Below are 15,163 nucleotides of genomic sequence, written 5' to 3' on the forward strand. Positions count from 1 at the left end.
ATCTAAAGGCTTTCAGAAGAGAGAGGAAGAAAATCTTCTGGATGATGAATTCTCAACTCACCACATAGTAGACTACTTGACGCGCTTACGAAGAAATGGCACATAATCTCTAGAAATACACATTGGAAAAGCCAGATGTTTTATTTGGATTATGGCTATTTCCTGAAAAGCTGGGGCCTGTAGGACGAGTTTCATATTCTTTGGAGTTGCTTATCTGTAAATATTGTTAGACCCGCAGAGCAGACATCATTAATCAGATACTGAATTTCAAATGCTCAACTTCTCTCCCCTCCTTGTAAGCTCTTTCAACAGAGCACAGTAAATAACCAGTTTAGCTTCAAAAACAACAGCAAAAGAAGCAAAATCCATAGTACAAAAATGTACAGGGCTGGTTTGGGAATCCAGATAGTCCTTATCTAAATCAAAAGATGAGAGGCTCTAAAAACAATTAAATCATTCTGATAACCCTGGTTGGAACAAAATGAATCATATTCTCGCTGTGGATGCAAGGAGATGTGTAGGCTAATCGCCTTTCCCCCATCAAGCTGAAGAGGAAGAGAGACCACATCTCTGATTTTTTTTTCTTGAAAGTCTGTATTTCAGCCTAGACCAACATGAATTTATTGTCTGCCCCCTCCTCCTCTTGAGACCTGCTTCTCTTCTAGTCTTCCATATCTCAGTAAACGACACATCCATTTTATGTCACACAAACCAGAAACCTTGCAGTCTTCCTTGATAGCCTGCACTCCCTCTCACTTTCTCCCTCTATCACATCACTTACTCTGACAGCCTCCTAAATAGCCTGTTCCCTTTCCCTTATGTCCTCTACCAGCCCCAGAGGAGGTCCTCATCGTCCCTCATCTGGAAAAGAGCAAAATCCTAGTCAGGTTCCTTACCCCTTCACCCTCAAATCCCCCCACAAAATTAATCTTTCTAGAATGTAAATAAGTTCCCGGCTTTTTTCTCCTTGGTTTATAACCTTCACTAGCTCCCCATTACCAGTGTAACAAAATCTGAAGTCTATATTAATCACTAACACCTTCCTACGCCTTCTTTCTTCTCATTATCTAAGGATCCAACCTCACCAAATTTCTCATCAGTATCCAAAATGCTACCTATTCTTAGTTCCTTATGGCTGCAGACACTACTCTCTGACCTTTAAAGTCCTTTTTAAATTTTCTGGCGTGGTGAGCTCCTATTAATTTTTATTACACACCTCAGTAGACCCCTCTCTGTTGCAGTTTCTCTGGCTCATCCTCCACCACATTTTCCTCACTCCCAGCTTTGTGCTTATCTCATGTTATTAAATTTTTTTACAAGAACAGAGAATCTCCCAAAGAGTCTGAGCACCTGAACAGTAGAGACCTTAATGTTTTCTTCACTGCAGTCTTGATGTCTAAATGCAAGGGATGCAGGAAAATATGGGCAAGTGTTTGTTGCATCATGAATACATGATATAAATGTCTCCCTTCTAAATTTTCCCTTCCTTTGTTAATGTTGTCAACATTTTATTAGTCACCCACCCATTAGAGAACTGTGCAGTTCCCTGTGAGCAAATATTTCTTTCATGCTCCTCATCCTTGTTATCTCTCTTTATCACATCAAATATTCTTCCCAGTATTCAACATTGTCCATCGCCTCACTTCTGAATCAACCATATTTCATGGCTTCTTTACACCATCCACTCAAATTCAACTTTTCTCCATTATTATTGTTCCTGAATTGGTAAAAGGGCATCCATGCCTCTTGTTGGGATCCCTTGTGAGTCTGACACATCAAATCAACCATCACATATACTAGAATTTCACTGGTACTAAGGCTTGTAGCACCCTGTCTTACTGCTTTTCTTGATATGATAAATATCAATAAACTTGGTTCTTCTTATATTATTTCCCTACTAAAATATCTCCAGTGCTTTCCCTGCCATGGAATATATTTACCTATATGCTCTCTTTAATATTTAAGATGAACTTATCTTCTCTAGGCAAACATCACTCACTACTCCAGTCCTTTGTCTGCTCTGAAATATAAGCATAAATCGTTTAAAATTTAATGATCTATTGTTCCATATGCAAATTGTTACAAATAACAACACATTCAGGATCAGTGAAATCCTGGAGAATGTAGACAGCATTAGACATCATAAAATGATTTGCTGTGTAGGGTCACCACTGATGCCAGCCAGAGGAAATGATGCTCTTTGGCCAATTTTTTCTTGGATGTAGTCTGTGTATTTCATCTCTGAGCTCTTCCATAGATAAACTTTTCTTGTGAGAGGAAGTTGACCACCTAATACATTGCTTGAAATACTTCCCCCATAGACGTTTTCCACTCACTTCCAGATTTATTCTACCTTCTAGCTCCTTTACAAATTTAACTAAATTTACAACGGATTAACATTAAACATTCTCACTGTTGATGAGTCACTTTGTTTTTCTCCATAAAGAATAAAATATTTGTTAATATTATTAGCAATGTCTGAAGGAGATATAACTTCCCATGTTTATAACCTCTCTAAAGTAAAATATAAAATTCCTCATCTCATATTTTTGAGGATACAGATTTCATTTCACTTGGTATATATGCTAGAAATCAGACGTTTCCTTCTGTAATAGGAAAATCCTTGATATGAGGAGCCTGTTATTTCTGGCCCTTCAACCCAGACCTCATGACTCTCACTTCACTTCACCTCAACCACCAAGGAAACTGATGTGCATTGTGGGTAGCTGATTTGCCCCTTTCATCTTTTTCTTCTTCAAATTAGATAAAATAACATGACTGTCAAATTAATTTCACTGTTTAATATCAACAAATAAATGCCAAACTCCTTAGGCAATCCTTTGAAGCTCTCCCTAATTTTTCCCTTATCCAACATTTCAGCTTCATCTCCACCTCTCACTATTTTATATATAAATGTAAACGATATATATCTCCATCCTGGACTATAATCAGTAAAATAATCATGCTCTTTCAAACATATCTGGTTCCTTGTCACTTTTTTCCTTTGCTGTTCATACAATCTACTCACTTTATCCAGAGGGACCCCTGCATCTTTTTTTTTAAGTGGGATATAATTTATGGACCATAAAACTCACCCTTTTAAATGCATAAATCAGTAATTTTTAGTGTATTCACCAAACTTTGCAATCATTCACTACTAACCAATTTCAGAATATTTTTTATCATCTCAAAATGCAACTCTGTACCCATTAGCAATCACTCACAACCCCTCTCTCTCCTTCTAGTCCCTAGAAATCACAAATCTACTTTCTGTTTCTATGGATTTGCCTATTCTGGACATGATATGTTATATAAATGGAATCATACAGTACATGGCCTTTTGTGTCTGGTTTCTTTCACTTAGCATGTTTTCAGAGTTCACCCACATTGTAGTGTGCATCAGTACTTAACTCCTGTTTATGGCTGAATAATATCCCATTGTATAAATTATACATCATTTTCTTTTTCCATTCATCATTTAATGAACAGTGAGTTGTTTCCACTTTTTTGCTATTGTGAATAATGTTAATATAAACATTTGTGTAAGAGTTTTTGTGTAGATATACTTTTTCACTTCTCTTAGATATATACTTAGGAGTGGAATGCTGGATCACAGGGTAACTATTTTTAACTATCTGAGTAACTGACAGCTGTTTTCCAAAGTGGCTACCCCATTTCATAGTCTACCAACAATTTTTCCTTATCTTTGTCAACATGTTATTGTTTGCCTTTATATTGTAACCATCCTAGCAGGTAAAAAGTGGCATCTTATTGTGGTTTTGGTTTGCATTTCTCAAAGACTAAGATGTTGAGCATATTTTCATGTGCTTATTGGCCATTTGTGTATCTTCCTTAGAGATGCTAGTCCATTAGTAGATATATGATTTGTAAATATGTTCTCCCATTCTGTGGGTTGTCTTTTTGCTTCCTTGGTGGTGTCCTTGAAACACAAAACCTTTCTTGCATCTTATCAATTCAAGTTCTACTCATCCTTCAATATTATTTTTCAATTCCTATTATTTCTTGATGGCCTTTTTAGCCCTTTCAAATTCATGTTATGTCTCTACCTTTTTTTCATGGACAGAGCACATGGTTGATATCTGCTATTATATTTATTAAATATTACTTTCTGGAAGTGTTCATTCTATTTACATTTGGATTCTCAAGATTAGTGACTGTGTTTTATAGACTTTGCTTTCTCCATGGTGTCTTTGCTTGTAGCGAGAGTATCTAAACACATTTTGTTAATTTATTAAAGAAGCAAGAGCCAGTAGAGCTAAGACAGGTAGTCTACATATGTTGGTGTAAGTGTACATGAGTCTGGGGAACATGATTAAAGTGACTTCTTCACATGAATGAACTTTTATGGAAACTGCTCTCTCTTAGGGTGGGAATGTCAAGGTAAGACAATTATACTTGGATACCCCTAAACAAAGATACCAACAGGAATTATACTACCTGACATTATTCAGTTTATTTCTCAGCTAGACTTTTTAAAGCAAACACGATTAAGAACATTCTATTTATCTGTACAAAACACAAACTTTTTTAGGCATGTTTCTAATCATATGCTTCTATAATTACATTTTCTTTTACTGTTCACAGCTAGAAATTTGTTTTCTTTAAATGTGTGTTTTTAAAACCATGAGTTCTTCTGATTGCTCACTTCTCAGAGAGCTAAATGAGCATTGGTCCTCTTTCCCTTATGACTAGGTAATACTGTACTAATGAAAAACAGGGCCTCTTTATTTATAATGGCCTTGGGGTCAATTATCAATTTATCATCATGTCCTGCAGATTTAAAATAAAATATGCTGTGCAGTATAACCATTGTACAAAATTGACATTAAGTAGATTCTCTGAGTTTGGACTTAATAAAAAATACAAAGAGTGCTGCCTAAAAGGTTTCTCCAACTATAAATTCTATTAGATAGCTTTTAATACAAGACAGTAGGAAACTGAACAACTGAATTAGAGAGAGTTTTTTCACTGCTGTTTTTTGTCTCATACATGTGAACAGTCATTGGAGGACCACATGCTAATTCACAGAAACAATATTTCATATCTCTTTAAGAGTAATTCAAAAGCTGCCTAATTTTTTACTTATGTCAATCCCTGTATAGATATTAAACTATTTACATCTGATGTCAATCTATTTGCATAAGACATTCTGTTAGCTCTAGGGATTGCATGAGCAAAATATAAGGAGTAATGGTTTCTTGTGTCAAAAAATCCCTAACTCCTTCACATTTACCAATTAGTTCACATACACCAAACTCAGATCACCAGGATACCAACCTCCTGGAAGTCTGTGAGATGACATAAGGTTTTATGTTTTAGGCCCTGACAAAAATAACTCTAATTCCCACATAAGAATATTACTATGTATGCTGAGACTCAGGCCCTATTTATGTGATATTACATAGATACAGCATATCTTGCCCATGTACATGTTATTATATATACAACTTAAAACCACAGATTCAATGAGGATGTAAAGGCAGAAACAGAGTTGAAGGTTAATTGTACATTTGACAGTATGAAGTTGTTTGTTAACTTTTGAGGACATAGTCTACCTGCTAAATCCTACCCAATGAAGACAGAGGATAGATTTTATTTTATTTTATTTTATTTTATTTTATTTTATTTTATTTTATTTTATTTTATTTTATTTTATTTTATTTTATTTTATTATTTTAATTTTATTTTATGTTATTATTTATGAGAGACACACAGAGAGAAGTAGAGACATAAGCAGAGGTAGAGACATAAGCACAGGGAGCCTGATGTGGGAATCCATCCCAGGACACTGGGATCATGACCTAAGCCTAAGGCAGATGCTCAACCACTGAGTCACCCAGGTGCCAAGACAGAGGATATTCTAGGTACTATGCTATCAGTCCCTCAGAAACACCAGCCCTGCTCTAAGCGCTGCATAACCACATGTGCCTATATTGGTTACTGTATTAGAAAGCATAGTCATAGAACATCTCCATCTGCATAGAAGGTCCTATTGGACCATGTTATTCTAGAAAGTAAGAGACCAATTCCTTATCCTTTAGGTTCCATTACATTTTTAATAGCCTCACTTTTGAAGAGTGAATTAGTCTCGGACCAGAATTGTTGATTCTGTCAATTTTATATCCTGGTCTGCTCCTTATGGTTAATATTTTCTTAGTGAGAAGAGTAGAAATGGAATGGAAAAAGGAATAAAAGAACATAAATGAAGAATGGAGTGTGAGGATCCCATGTATTAGTGATGCCAAAGGACTTTGACCCTTATTTCAGAAGTTCTTCTTTTTTTTTTTTTTTTTTTTTTTTAAGGAAAAAAAAATCCATGGAGCTTTTAAAAGATCTGATATAGAAGTAAAAGCTATATTGAGAAATTTTGTTAGTTTTAAATGGCTGCCAGAATAGACATATTTTCTCAATAGTTTTGTGATTATAATTTTTCATATTAACTTAAGTGACAAAAAGTAAAGCACAAGAAAATTAGTATATGTATCCCTGTCATGGGAATATAAATAAAATAGTACCAGATTTCCATACTGACTCTTCTTGTATTGGAGACACTGAAAACATAACATGATTTGCCTTTAGATCCTTTCTAAAATACAATAGAGTAAAAAAATATATATATCATTACCAGAAAATAATTACTTATTTCAGAGAACTACTTCTAAAATACATATATCACATCGAAGGTCTTAGATTATTTGTGAATATCATCTAGAAAATTGGTTTAAAGTAAACTTTATTGTACATGAACTCTACAGGTAATGTTCTTTCCCTTGCTTTGCTGGGAGCAGCCTAGAAAGGAATCACATTTGGTGGTACATATCTATTTTTTTAAATATGTTTTTCACTATTTTACTTCCCAAGTCATTTTAAAAAATAATCATAACAATATCTGTCTGCCCTGGAAAGAAATACTTTATATATTCATCAGGAAAGGGCTAGCTTTCTTTGAAAGAAATAGATTACTCATTAACCATTTTCTTTCTAGATTCAAACTTTGGATGCCATTATGCAAAGCACACCAACAGGTTGTATAGACAAGGCGGGTTTTCAAGCAGCACCTTCTGCCAAACCCTCCAAAAGCACGACACACCCCAGCTCCTGTCTGTGAAGTTGATGAATGTACTCCAGACAGGGCTAGGACACGGCTCAGTACAGTTCTCTACACGGTGATAAATGACCACCTTTGTGTGAAATGGGTTAGGTGGGAGGGCCACCCTTTGACAAGGCAGAAAATGAAATGATTACTATTGCATTCTATTGACTTGTCTGGTTAGAACAGTTGTGCCTCTTCCTAGAGGTTAATTGGACTTGAACTCAAGAAATTAAGAGGTCAGCTGGGGTCACAGTGACAGCAGGCCCACTTTTAACTTGCTGCTAATAACATTTGGCAGAAGGAGGATGAATCTGGGAATTTTAGTCTAGGTGCAGTTCAATTTCTTTAAGAGTAATGGTTTGTACAAATGATTAAACATAGTTTGAACTTTGTGTCACATACAAAATTCAGTGTGTTTTGAGTTCCTGTCAGGCAGTCTAGTATAACTGAATTTTCTTAAAACAATAAACATTAGAATATATATTATCTTGTATGTTTATTTATGCATATATATGTATACATTCATATTCTTAGAATAGTTATTAAATATTCTCCATCAAGAAATGAAGAACTTTGGATTTAAACAACACCAAAAAAAAAAATTCAGAAATGTTTGAAAATGGCATTCTAATGTATTTACTAGGGTCTTTTTTCTACCCACCACTAAATGCTATCCAAAGTAAGGAAAGCTGATTGAAGTATTTTATGATATAAATAGTAAGGCATATCCTAAAGTATAAATTCACATATATGTTTGCAAGCTTCACACATTTTGATTTAAGAACACAGTAAAACAATGGAATTATATCTGCTTCCTAAGATAATATCCCAATTTAGTCACACAGGACTTATTTCAACTTCATTATGCCTTTCTTGGTTACCTGACACTTCAGAGTTTCTCGCTTGAACTGACCCTCGCACTGTGCTGTGTGGTTCTTGCCACACCTCTGAACCTGGTAAGGAGCCCAAGTGAGGGGCAGAGTCCCCAAATGCTTTCAAGGGGGAGGAGCATGGTGTGCAATGAGCCACAAGGGAACTGAGAGCCTCAAGGGAGACTTGGGATGAAACTTGGCAGTGTTGTCCAGATGGTGGGGAACAAGGCGCGTCACCTAATTAGCGGTGCTGCTCTGGCAGCTGTGTAACTGGGGCACCATGAGGGAGATAGGCAGCCCTGGAAGGGCTGGGTGGTGACTTGCTCCCCAGCCCTCTGCATTACGGACACCAGTTTCTGCCAATCAGGTACTTGTACTGTGTTCCTAAGAAACATGGGGATGATGGAGAAATTCTTTTGCTTCTTTATCTTGATAAACCCAGAAGAATAACAAAACTTCAGAGATCATGTACACAACTCCTCTTTTATTTCAGCTTTATTGAGATATAATTGGCACATAACATTGTGCAAGTGTAAGATGTACAATGAGTTGATTTGATACACCGTTACCACCATAGCCTTAGTTAATTCCTCCATCATGTCACATAAATATCATTTCCTCTGTGTGTGTGTGTGTCTGTGTGTGTGTGTGTGGTGAGCACATTTAAGATTTATTCTCTTACCAACTTTCATGTATATAATATGTTATTTTTAACTATATATTTTTAACCATGCTCTGTGTTAGCTACCCAGAACACATTCATATTCTAAATGGAAGTTTGTATGTACTCTTTGATCATTATCTCCCTGTTTCCCTCATCCCCACCCCTAGGAGCCATCATTCTCACTAATTCTATGAGTTTGGCTTGTTTAGATTCGACATATAAGTGAAATCATACATTGTCTTCCTCTTTCTGACTTTTAACTCAGCATAATACCTTCAAGGTCCATCTGTGTTGTTGCAAATAGAAAAATAATATTTGCAAGCCACATATCTGATAAGGGATTAATATCTAAAATATATAAAGAGTCCATACAACTCAATAACAGGAAAACTATCTGATTTAAAAATGGGCAGGAATCCCTGGGCGGCGCAGCAGTTTAGCGCCTGCCTTTGGCCCAGGGCGCGATCCTGGAGACTCGGAATCGAATCCCATGTCAGGCTCCCGGTGCATGGAGCCTGCTTCTCTCTCTGCCTATGTCTCTGCTTCTCTCTCTGTGTGACTATCATGAATAAATAAATAAAATCTTTAAAAAAAATTAAAAAATAAAAATAAAAATGGGCAGAAAGGGATACCTGGGTGGCTCAATGGTTGAGCATCTTCCTTTGGCTCAGGTTGTGATCCCAGGGTCCTGGGATCGAGTCCTGTATCAGGCTCCCCTCAGGGAGCCTCTTCTCCCTCTGCCTGTGTTTCTGCCTCTCTCTGTGCCTCTCATGGATAAATAAATAAAATATTTTTTAAAATGAGCAGAGAAACTGAACTGTCATTTTTCCAAATAAGACATACATCTGGCCAACAGACACAGTTCCTTTTTCTAATAAAGTAACTTATTTTTTTCTTATATGCTATGGCTTTCCAATTAGAGGCATACCACAATGAAACTCTAGGAGTACTTTCCTATCAAAGGATCATGGTATACTCACCAGACTTTTTTAGCCACCTTAATACTAACTTTCATTACTGTTTAACTTGATAACTACAAAATCCCTAAAATGATCAGAAGAAATATACCAAGTCTTGATTTATTTTGTAGAGGAGAGAGTGTTCTGGGCTAGAAATGAGGAAGCTTACAATCTTTGCCACTTATTAAAAATAATCCATCCCCGTCTGTAAAATGAGAGCATTGGTTTTACTGATCACTAAAAGCCCTTATGGATTTGAAAACCAGAGGGTCTATGGCAGTAGGTCTCAACCTTGGCTGTACATTAGAATCACCTGGGAAGCTTTAAATTGAATTAACCTCTAGGGGTGACCTGGGCACTGGTGTGTCTTAAAAGTTCCCCAGGTGATTCTAATGTGCAGGCTGGGTTGTGACCCTCAGCTCTATGATATCACCAAATCCACGCCATGCCTATAACTATTACACTTTACTCATATTTATCGAACACTTAATATAAGCACTGTGCTCGTCATCAATTATATAAATTATGCAAGCATTGCAACCTGCTATGAGTTGGGTATCATTAGCCCAACTTTACCTCAATTTACAAATGAGGAAACTGAGGCTTATACAGGTGAAGTAAATCAGCCAGGGACACCCAGCTCGAGAGTGCCAGAGCCAGCTGGATTTGAGCCTGATTTGGATGCCAGAACCTGTGCTGCTAACCACTGCGGTTTCAGCCTCAGAACAGCTGGTCAACTTCTCCCCTAAAGAAGCTTCAGTTACTACTGCAAAGACATCCTGTGGCAGTCTTCCATAGGCATCTCATGCAAATAAATTCTGGGAAATTCTCTTGCTGGCTGTGAACAATCATCAATCCTCCTCAGCTGTGTTGCTGCTCTTTGTGCCAGGAGGGTAACCGACCCGCTTTACTAAATCCTGACTCACTTTACAGAGAACTGAGTGTCTGCCATCTACTCAGCTGGGATGCAATTCAGAAAGAAAAGCACCAACTCGTATTTGAAGTGAGGCCCAGAGGGGTACAAATGGATATGGACACCCATGTATCAGTGCTAGAGCTTCCACAAAGGAAAGTGAAGGTAAATTCCTCTCCTTTGAACCATAATGCCTCTACTTTATACTGCGGCCTATCAACAAAGCATTAACATGTATTTTACCACAAGGCCTGATTAAAAGTAGGACAGCAGGCAACAGCTGCAATATTCACATATATATAAATACATATATTTTTATATACACATATATATGAATAATATATGTCAACCTTTTAAAATACAGTTTACCAGATCAAAACTAGTGACTTTAGGGCATAGAATCATGCTTTAAGGGATCAAATGAGCTCATTCATTTCACATATATTGGTTAAATACCTTTTATGTGCCTATCCCTATGCTAGGCACTGAGATAGTTGCAAAATTAGTAGGTAGTCCAAGTTGTAAAAATTCTTGCTGGTTAACTGAAACATGTATGTTAATATTTCTACCAGGTTTTAAAACAGGCTATTTATTTGGTCACTGTGTCAGTGAAGTCTGGACTTTTTATACTTTGTATATTTATAGTTCTGTTCTTTTCTGAGAATTCATAATGCTTTATACTCTTTCACTGTGTCATTAAAACTTTACCAAAATGGGGTTCTGGTAATAGTATTTGTATATTTAAATTGGAAAATTTAATTATCCTGCTTCCTTGTACTTAATTTTTTTTCCTTGTATTTTAAAGAGCCAGTGCAAAAGAGAAAATGCCATTTGTGTATGACTAATGTTTAGAGAAGGTAGGATAAACCTTAAAAGGCTGTCTTTCTTTCCCTTCTGTGGGCTTCATGTTCTTTTTCCCCTCTCTAACCCCCAGCCAATTGAGTACTTGGGATTATGAGCCAGAAGTCCTTGGAGGGAAGAAGAAATGTGGATGTTTCAGGGCATTAGTAGAGTGGCAGTGAGAGCACAGAGAAAAAAGAAGGGAGCAGAGAGAGAAGTTGGAATAACTGGACTGTTAGGAACTCAGTTGTGCTCCCCCACCCTGCTCAAAAAAAAAATTATTAAAGGCTTAACTGCTCACAGTACTCTTTGGAGATAGGGTCTTTCAGGACATAATTAAGGTTAAGTAAGGTCATAAGATTAGGGCCCTAATCCAATGAGACTGGAGTCCTTATAAGAAGGGAAATGACCATCTGATAGAACTCTCTGTATTTGCGCAAGAGCTGTATAAGAACATGGCAAGAAGGAAGCTGCCTGCAAGCTGGGTAGAGAGCTCTTTCCAGAAACTGGCCCTGCTGGCACTTTGAACTTGAGCTCCTAAATTTCAGAACTGCAAGAAAAACTTCTGTCATTTAAGCCACCCAGTCCATAATATCTTATTAGGGTGGCCCTGGCAGACTAATACATGGAGGAAGGCAAGATGTAGGTGGATGAGTGAACAATTGCCCTTGGCACAGTGCCCAATTAGACGATCATGGAAAGGAATGTCTAATGTGAAATTGGAAGTTTTTCTGTGTGTATGCACTATGGCATTCCTCCTGTGGTTCCCACATCTTCAATAGGACCTGTGACACTTCTATGTGGTCATGGTTTACCTCTTGTTTGGTTCCTGGAGGCCAAGAGGCAGAATTTCACACCTGGGTAGATATAATGTGAACAGCATACACGGAAAGGAGCCTGGGGACAGCTGGTGCCTAGGGGAACACAAGCGGGGGTGACATTGCAGAAATTTGGAGGACAGATTTAGAGTTTATGCAACATTCTCTAGACCAAGAGATATCTACACTAAGATAGAAGTTGAATGCCTTTATGAACCTCAGGAATAATTTCTAATTTAATTCCTTAAAGTTGAAGGAAATGGGGCCTTGAGTCATGAGGGCTAAGGTATTCTTGCTCTTTATTCTTGTCCAGCTGGAAAATGACAAAATTTTGGAAGTCCAAATTTGGTACTTCTTTTGTTTGTTTACTATAACAATTGTTTAGTTTGCTTTAAGCCAAATAACATGTTTTTTTCCCCCAATCTCTAGCCCTGTACCACCCTTTTAAGCTTCCCGATCTTACTCTGATTTGAACATTCATAAAATAATTATGCCCAGTGTTATTTGAAAGATGAGGTTATTGGATATGGCAGTGCCTTGCACATTGTAAATGTATGTAAAATGTAGGGTGTTTTTATTTCTTATTCAACTATGTAGTAAATTCACGTAAATATGTTCAATTTCATCTGATGAGAGAAATTAGATTTTAGTTTCAAATCAGAAACTGTTCAGACTGGAAAAATACATTTTCTTAGTACTTGATACATTGTCATTGATTTTTGTCAGAACACATACACACACGCACGGTTCTAGTAGAAATGTCTAACTGGTGAGGCTCAAAAATGGAAAGGTACAGACTTTGCAGTTAAACAGCCCTAAGCTAAAAGCTAAACCCTAGTTACATCGTTTAGTAGTTGCTTATCCTGGAATACATTCCAGAACATCTCTATGCCTCAGTTTCCTTCTCTGTGAAATTGGACCAATCACAGGGTTATTGTGGAGGACAAAAGAGATAGATAAAGGGTGGTTTCACAAGTGCCATTTACAGAAATACCTATCTGTGTAATCCTTGAAGAAATGACTGACTCACCAGTGAGATGGGAAAAGCTGAGTATTGCCATCACAGGGTTGCCCAATAGATGAAAGAGAGGACACACATAGCAAACATTATTAGATCCCTTTTTAGAATATTACTCAGCCACCAAAAAGAATAAAATATTGCCATTTGCAGTGATGTGATGGAGCTAGAGTGTATTATGCTAAGTGAAGTAAGTCAGAGAAAGACAAATACCACATGACTTTATTCATGTGGAATTTCGGAAACAAAACGGATGAATATATGGGAGGGAGGGGAAATGAGAGACAGATAGGGAAACAAACCATAAGAGACTCTTAATGATGGAAAACAGAGGGTTGATGGAGGAGAGGTGGGTGAGGGATGGGCTAGATGGATTGTGGGTATTACAGAGGGCACTTGTGATGAGCACTGGCTGTTGTATGTAAAGGATGAATCACTAAATTCTACTCCTAAAACCAATATTGCCCTATATGTTAAGTAATTAGAATTTAAATAAACATTTTTAAAAAACCATTTATTCCCTTTGTCTTTTTGAAAACCAGTCTTAAGTAGACTTAATTTTGTCAAGTAAAAGAGAACTTTTTAAAAAAGTTATATTCACAATTGTATTAAGAGTTTGTTTCCTTTATATTAAAAACAAACCAGATATGAGAAATAAACAAGGCTAGGGTAACAAATATATATTTGTCAAGTGGGTTTCCAGTCAGTCCTTAAAGCTGTTTACCTCAGTAAAGAACTAGCTTAAAATTGATCTGATTTTCTGTCAGGGGGATTGTGCTAATGTTAACACAGCTCCGCTGGGTCTGGCACATGAAAAGTGTGGCCCCGAAGGGTGAAGGCAGTTTCTGAAAGGGAAAGAATAGAAGGGCTTTTAAACTCTCCAGTTTCTAGCACACGTGAGATCATATTGGATGTGGTACAGACATTGCTTTGCCCTGAACAGTGGAGCAATTCAAAGACTTTTATATTTTTGCATCACAAGTACCAAAGAAAATATTTACATTTTAATCCATTGCATTTTTAAGCTTTTTAGTGGACATTAAGAATATAGCAATTTTGTCTCAACCTGAGTTAATGTAAAGACAAAAAATTGTAAAGGTAAACATTTATTTCATTAAATGTTTTTATTTCATCGGAGATTTAAACAAGAATATCCACAAGTGAGTGGAAAGGTAAACCAAATTTTAAACACTGAAACAGTAAAAAAAAAAAAAAAAAAAAAAAAAAAAAAAAAAAAAAGAAAGAAAAAGAATTAGAACAAAGGTATTTTGTTCTGTATATTAATTGATGCTTGGGAGCAATTTAATTCTTGACTGGATTTCAGATACTCAAAAATTCCTTTCCTTACACACTATTTAGCATTTGATAAGGATTCTGACATTTTGGACGTGGTTTTTAATTGAGAGTGATAAAGAGATTTTTAGAGTACACTAAATGTTTTATCTAAAATAGAAATATTAATGTTTGGCAATGTAAATGTGAAACTAGAATAAGTTCTCAGACACAAAAAATCCACAGCAATCTAAAATACATAATATTCTTATACATTATTTCTTTTTCTCAGTAAAAGAATGACCCCCTAAAGTAACATTTTAGAAAATAATCTGGCTATATTTGTTCCAATTTGTGCATCAAAAGCCACTGCTAAAAACTAAATTGTGTTAGCTTTAATATTAGAAAATGTATATCTTGTTTCTTCAAAATCCTTCTAGCTTTTTAGCCAAGAAGTTAATTAAGAACACTTTAGGAAAATGATGGCTGGCTGGCTCAGTTGGTGGACCATGCGACTCTTGATCTCAGGATCATGAGTTTGAGCCCCACATTGGGTGTACAGATGGCTTAAAGAAGTAAAATCTTAAAAAAAAAAAAAAAAAGCATTTTAGGAAAGTGTTAAATACACTCCAGTTTTGGATACTTTAAAGAATAAAAAATCAAAGAGCAAAAAAGTGAAATGAGGAATTGTTT

Source organism: Canis lupus, chromosome 4 (assembly GCF_011100685.1).
Source record: "Canis lupus familiaris isolate Mischka breed German Shepherd chromosome 4, alternate assembly UU_Cfam_GSD_1.0, whole genome shotgun sequence".
NCBI classification, from domain to species: domain Eukaryota; kingdom Metazoa; phylum Chordata; class Mammalia; order Carnivora; family Canidae; genus Canis; species Canis lupus.